We start from the raw sequence: 7,631 nt of genomic DNA, 5'->3' as shown, positions 1-7,631 counted from the left end.
TTCTTGGAGTACGTATCCTCATGATAGATCTCACATGTCTACTAACTCTATTTCACATTTCTGTGTACTCCACGAAAATCAAGACACTAACTGAGGCACTTTTATATTTCCCGAGGTATAACGCAGAATCTAGAAACAAAGAATTACAGAAAAAGACGAAACAGAATCCTATACTCCGCATGTAACATCCTAACAAGACTCCTTTTACACTCCCATGTATATTATTTCCCATGAATCTAGAGCCTAAGCTCTGATACCAACTTTGTCACGACCCAACCTATGGGCCGGACCGGCACTAGGACCTGGGCCAGCTTAAAGCCCCCGAGGCCCGTAGTAAGCCTAACTATTCCTCAAATCCATAACCAGGCCCACAATTTAGGCCCAATATGCATATAAAATAATTTAAATCAAACTGTTATAATTTCATTTCGAGCCAACTTAGCCCAGAAATTTTCAGAAACTAAAATCAGGGGAGCCCAGCTCAACCCTGTTACCTCATTTACAAACTGTTTAAATACCATACAAATTTTCATTTATTAATCTTAAAAATTTAAGTTCACACAACCTCTACCAAGGTCCACACTATTTCTAACACATGCGGAGTTCTAGATTTTTAATTTAGAAAAGATAGTAAAACAATTAAATAATTGACGTTAAACCTGCGAGGAAGAAAACAGGTTGCTCTGTAAAATAACTCCTCCTGTGGCCTGTAAAAATTTTTGAACAGGAGTGAGCGTTCGACTCAGAGAGTAAAATATCAATTTTAACCATAATCTCTATAACTATCTAGAACTAATGCACCCTGTAGAGTGAAATACAACATCAACAACATTTTCACATCATAACATCAAAAAGGTAATTTGGAGCACTCACACACCCTGTAGTATCAATCATAACATATGGGAGCTGATCCCCTATCTGACTCTCTTAAATCCAACTGGTGCGGTAATTACTCAAGCTCGGACTTCCACTTAATAACCAAATCGAGGTCCCAAATTACTCAAGCCGTGACTACCCCTCGAAGGATCGGGTCCCAATTACTCAAGCGTGATCGCCCGTCCTATCCATAGTCCACACCACATCACACGCACGCCAACGCACGCACACTGCTCCAAATTACCACAACAACATACATGGCACTTTAACATTTATCAATGCATCATAAATCGTGCCTAGAGTTTAACTACATAAATATATGCATATAAGTGATGCATGGGCATGCTTGAACATATAATAATATCGAAATTACAATTAAAATTAATATTCTACTCACTGTACACCGATGACTATTGTGGCTGCTGGATGCAGAAAATAGCTGACCTCGATCACCTAATAATTAAATTATAAATTTATTAGTACTAAGTTAAGATAAAACTCTAAAGAGGCAATAGACAGCCTAATTCATACCGAAAATCCGGCAGAGTCTCCCCTATACCTGGGACCTACCCAACCTGCAAAAATGCTCAAATAACACTTCTAAATTCTCAATTCCCACAATCACATCTCATCAATATCACATGGCCCCTCCTGGGCCCTCCAAATCAGACAATACTCAAAATCTTGAAAATTACGTTTTAGTCCCTATAATTGACATTTTTCAAAAATCCACTCAAACAAGCTCTAAAAATTCTAAAATTTTGCCCCGCGGTCCTTAATAATATTATAAGGCTATTGCAAAATGAATTGAAATTTTCTAGTCACCCATGAATATTTTATTCAAGAATTTTACTCAATTCCATAAGTTTCCAACAGCTAACATATTCCTAATTCAACCCAATTAAATATTCACATATTTAAACCTCCATCCTCAAGCTTCAACCAATTATATAAAATTTAATTATCTTAATTTCAATTAATCTTATATGCCCACATGCTAAAAATATAACTAAAATCCATCCATATTTCTCAAAAATATTCTACGATCACCCAAAAATTCAACTAACACCATAGAATATCTCCAAATAATTTTACTTTCATCATATATTTTTCTTAGAATTTTTCTCCAATTTTTCCTGTTTAAGAAACACTGTATTTATGCTCCACAGACAGAGAAATAATAAAAATTGTCTTACCCGAAGTTTATCTGTGTCTCAAAAATTCCAAAAATTTATGAGGAAGCCTCTGGAAGTTGAACCATCTCCATAGCTCATCGGGCCACCGCCGGCACCACCGCGCACGGTGGCCGGCCGCCGGTCACCGGCGACATTTGCCGGATCTGATCATACCACCATGTTCCTCTCCTCTTCCTCAGTCCATATGTGGTCTCGGATCGTCGATCCAACGGTCGGATCGTTGTAGATCTGACGAAAAAGCTTGAAAAACCCGAAACTTCTCTCCTCCATATCTCACTCATCCGACCTCCATTTGCTTCAAAATTGGTGTCAAAAGAAAGCTCTCGGAACAAGCTTTCCAACGCCACCGGAATCGCCTCGATCGGACGTCGGATGAAGCCGGAATCGCGCCGGAAAGCCGCTGCCCACTGTGCGCGCGTTTTCTCTCTCCTCTCCCTCTCTTGCCGCCGTTTCTGGTGGTCCTGGTGGTCGCCGGCCGGTGGGGAGCTGCTTGGGACGTCGCCGGCCGGTCACCGGAGAAAGGAAGAAGAAGAAGAGAGGGAAGGAAAGGGAGAGAAGAGAAATGGGGGGGGGGGGGGGAAGTTCCTCCTCCCGTTTTTTAAAATTTTTTTTTTTTTTTTTTTTAATAAATGTTGGCAGTGACAGTGGGAAACCCACTGTCACACGCCAACAGTCAGATCACTTTCATTTTTTTTTTTTTTTTTTTCCAGGGTTGTTACAACTCCTGTTCACCTTATTTTTTTAGGTTATAGGTGGATTACTTGTTGTGACTAACCTGCTTCTCTTCTTCGCAGGTCAATTAGTAATATCTAATGTATTTTATATAATTTAGCTAAAATTTTAAACTCTGCATGTGTTAGGAGTATTTTAATCAATTTGAGACTATAATATAATATTATATTGAATTTGTAAAAACATTAAATGCATGTATGTGTGAGTATGATTAGATTGGATGAGGGAGTCGAGCTCCTCAAATTGTCATATATTGTGTTTACAGGTCGAGTGAGTCAAAAACTCTCCGTTGTATGATCCATATTATGACCTGACTCTATTCGGTTGAATTCTTAAAATTAGGCTTAAAATGAGCCTTAGAATTGAGTTAAGAAATTATTAAGCTTACTACCTACCAGTTTTGAAGGCATTAAATTAGTTTAGATTTTAGTGTCAATCTGACTCATAAATTGAGTCATGACAAATAAAAATAAAAAAGATAAAATTACCCTTAAAAATAATAAAAAATTTATTTATTTTAATTATATATATAATTTATTATAATTATATGAACCATTCGCTATATTGTAGAAAGGATTCGCTCTCTCCAAATCAGAAATTATTATTTTTTTTTTTTTGCTGTGTTTAATAATTAACTTTGTAAACGAAAACACGTGGCAAGATTCTCCAATTTTGGAACGCTTTTCCCTTTTCCCATGTTTAGATGGCACGCAGTTAGTAAGCGGAAAAGACACCTGGCACAATTTGCTTTCTCGCTCTGATGGCAGTCCGTAATTTCTCCGTCGCATGGGTACCATGAGTCACTGTGTCTTACCCTTCTAATCCTGAATTAAGGGCATGTTTGGTTTAACTGTTAAATACAACTGATAGTTGTTAGCTGATAACTGTTATTGTTAGCTGATAACTGATATCTGATAGCTGATAATAGCTGTTTTATATTAAGGGCCTATTTGGATTAATCGTGAATACTGATGATACCGTAATCGATAGTATTCTTGTTATCGATAGTGATAAATGATAGCTGATGATAGCTGTTTTATATTAAGTGTTTGGTAAAATTATATTTAGCTGTTGCTGTTAATATGTGAAATGACTAAGAATGGTATATATCATATAATTTATTTTATTATTTAAATAAATATAAAATTATAAATTTATTACATTATATTATTTATTTTATTATTAAATTAAATATATAATTATTAAATTAATATATTATATTATTTAAATAAATATATAATTATTAATCTTTTATATTATATCATTTATTTTATTATTGAAATAAGAAAATAATTAATTTTTAAGATAATTAAATAATTTTAAAAATATAGATAAAATAATAAAATAATTATTATTGTTAATAGAAATTTTTGGATATAAATAAATATTTTATATTTTATGTTATTAATAAAAAATATTTTAACAAAGTTGAAATATGTTAATTAAAATATTAAAATTACAAATAAAAAAATAAAAATATTAATAATATTAATTTTCAAGTTAAATAAAAAAGGATAATATGGTCAAAATAAAAAATAAAACCAGATCAACTATCAGCTGATGAGAAACAGCTCTAAAAATAGAGCTGATACAAACTGCAACTGATAGGTATCATATCAGTTGCCCATCAGCTATCAGCTCTATTTTTTTAAACTTGCCAAACATCACAATTTATCTGTTTGGGTGTCTATCAGCTATCAGCTGCACTCAACAGGTAAACCAAACACCCCCTAAGTATTTGGTAAAATTATATTTAGCTGTTGCTGTTGATATGTGAAATGACTGATAAGGGTATATATCATATAATTTATTTAATTTTTAAATAAATATAAAATTATTAATTTATTACATTATATTATTTATTTTATTATTTAAATAAATATATAATTATTAATCTATTATATTATATCATTTATTTTATTATTGAAATAAGAAAATAATTATTTTTTAAGATAATTAAATAATTTAAAAAATATAGATAAAATAATAAAATAATTATTATTGTTAATAGAAAAATTTATAATTAATTTTAAGTTTTTAGATATAAATAAATATTTTATACTTTATGTTATTAATAAAAAATATTTTAACAAAATTAAAATATGTTAATTAAAATGTTAAAATTATAAATAAAAAATAAAAATATTAATAATATTAATTTTCAAGTTAAATAAAAAAAATAATATGATCAAAATAAAAAATAAAATCAAATCAGCTATCAGCTGATGAGAAACAGCTCTAAAAATAGAGCTGATACAAACTGCAGCTGATGGGTATCATATCAGTTGCCCATCAGCTATCAGCTCTATTTTTTAAGCTTGCTAAACACTATAATTTAACTGTTTAAATGTTCATTAACTATTAATTACACCCAACAGGTAAACCAAACACTCCTTAAATACCGATACAAGCCGTATCCTAACAGAACAAATCGGGTCCATTCGCACGGGATGGCTCTTCACACGTGCGCGTCTGTAGAAAGAAGCTGACACTTCCGGACACTCCCTCTCTTTTCATAGGATGAGGCAATTTTCTCTCTGCTTAAAACCAGGGACGAAAATGGCTTCTAATTGACTCTACCCTTCTTCTTCGAAGCCGTAGTTTCCTATTGCTAAAACATGGGCTCCAAAATTCTCCCTCAGGTACTCGCTACATTTATAAAATTACGATAAATTTTTTTTTTTTTTACTTATAATTTCTATGTTTGCCGGGGTTTGCAGGCGCTAGTTGTGATCTCTAGAAACCCCACTCATTGCCCTTTTCCTAAGAAATTAAGGTTTTCTTCAACATTACATCGTTGTTCCTCTCTCTGTATTTCTACTTCTCCGGTTTCGTCAAGTTAAGCTGGTCCAAATTTGGAAGCAATCATATCCGCATTTGCGAGACGGAGGTTCTTTGCGAGAGCGGAATCGGAGAACTCTGAAGGCGGCGAAGTCGCGGAAGAAAGTGAAAATGGTGGAGTAGTGAAGGAAATAGAAGAACAAGAAGAGAAGGAAGGAAAAGTAGTAGTGTGGAAAGTGATGAGGTGAAGGCCGAAGTAAAAGTGAAAGAACCAAGAAAGCCAATAATCGCGCTTGAGGAGATAATGGCGGTACTTATATGATTCTGCTTATTATTTTCTTCTCTTATGTGTGTGTGAGCTTGAATTTTTGCCCAGGATGATATGTGTGATATTGTTTGAGTAGATATTGAATAAGAGAGGAGTTGAGGCATCAGAGAAGGAAAGACCGATTCCAGATATCAGGACTGGGAATGTAGTGGAGATTAAATTGGTAATTGCATTTCCTGTTGTTCTCATTATGGGGTAGATATTATTGTGTTTTTGTAATATTAACGTTTTTTTATATTTGATTTGTGTGGTTCACTTACAGGAAGTTCCGGAAAATAGGCGTAGGCTGTCGATCTACAAAGGCATTGTTATGTCAAGGCAAAATGCTGGTACACACACTACAATTAGAGTTCGGAGGATTATCGCTGGTATAGGAGTTGAGATTGTATTCCCTTTGTGAGTATCTTAGTCCATCTTCTCGTTGTGTGATCCTGAATAAAGCAATTATATTTGTTTTCAGTCTTTATATACATTCAAGAATATTTTTAAAATAAATAAGCAAATAAATAAAGTCTTAATGCTTACAATATAAAAGATTCCATGAGTTTGTTAGGAGTTTATATCAGCACCTGAGATGCATCTCAAGTCATGGCTATTGATGCCAAAACAAACATATAAGTATAATCCAATCTGGTGACTGTGTCCCCTCATTCTTGACATGAATACTGCCTATCCATAATATCAGAGTCCCAAATGCCACGAGGCACGAGCATTAACAAGTTAAAAATTGAACCTTTGCAACTGCAGACTTGTGGTGTACATCCAGCATTCTGATGCTGCTGATATAAACTAAGCAAGTTTTCAGATTCATGATCATACCACTGATGTTTCCAGCCGGTGTTCTCAACTTCTCATTGTCATAGCGCCCTTCTTCTGAAGTTTTGTTTTGAGTCTGGATTCATTGCCTTTTTTCTTTCATTGTTAATTGTTATGTTCAGTAATTAATAGTTTATATCATGATTAATGTGCATCTTTTGACAGCTACTCGCCAAATATCAAGGAAATAAAAGTAGTCAAACATAGGAAGGTCAGGAGAGCAAGGTTGTATTATCTGAGAGAAAAGCTTCCCAGGCTGTCCACCTTCAAATGAAAAACATGGAGAGAGTTGGTCTTCACTTCTTTTCCTCTCCAAAATAGCATTCTCACTGCAGAGATATTGCAAGAACTGAATTTCCACGTGTTCATTCTTTTTGTTTTATGGAAATTTTGTATGCATAGATGTGTTGGATCTTCTTTGCGAAAAAAAATGAGACCATGTAATGTCTCAATTTTTGGACTGTTTAGTCCTGGCCATCAAAATATGCGATTTCGGCAGTTTATTCTTTTTCCAAGAACCATTCACCCGAGCAGGAGATTTCATCAACTATTATAATCTTCTCTCCTAGATGCCTTTTTGTTATGATTGGACTTCTTTTCCATCCAGAGTACGCGAGCATCAGCCTGCATGTACACTTGTTTAATTGTGTTTTTGTGTTGAGAGAGGGAGGGAGAGGAGAGGATGTGGATGCTAAGCTGCCTATATGTGTAGCAAGGCTATTCAAGTTGTGACATGAACTTGTGATCTATCTCATTCTCATTCTTATATAATGCTCTTTAGAAATATACAACAATGTATTATATATATTGCTGTCATACGTCAATTGAAGTGACGAGATTTTTAATTAATTGGAGCAGGTGCTACTTTTATTTTTGTTGCCTTATTGGTGGAAGTTATTTGA

The 7,631-nt window shown here is 33.9% G+C and overlaps 1 long non-coding RNA gene and 1 pseudogene across 1 annotated transcript; one reads left to right on the top strand and one right to left on the bottom strand.

The window, feature by feature from the left end:
- Positions 1–404: 404 nt before the first annotated feature.
- Positions 405–2,754, bottom strand: LOC131174458 (uncharacterized). The gene is made up of 3 exons (XR_009144762.1): positions 2,073–2,754; positions 1,274–1,329; positions 405–707 (listed from the first exon to the last, which is right to left on the bottom strand). It is a non-coding gene; the product is annotated as an uncharacterized LOC131174458 (long non-coding RNA).
- A 2,456-nt stretch (positions 2,755–5,210) lies between these two features.
- On the top strand, positions 5,211–7,578 carry LOC110634422 (50S ribosomal protein L19-1, chloroplastic-like; annotated as a pseudogene).
- Positions 7,579–7,631: the final 53 nt, after the last annotated feature.

The sequence above is a fragment of the Hevea brasiliensis genome, chromosome 16 (genome assembly GCF_030052815.1).
Source record: "Hevea brasiliensis isolate MT/VB/25A 57/8 chromosome 16, ASM3005281v1, whole genome shotgun sequence".
Taxonomy (NCBI): domain Eukaryota; kingdom Viridiplantae; phylum Streptophyta; class Magnoliopsida; order Malpighiales; family Euphorbiaceae; genus Hevea; species Hevea brasiliensis.
This window is presented reverse-complemented; position numbering and strand designations above follow the sequence as displayed.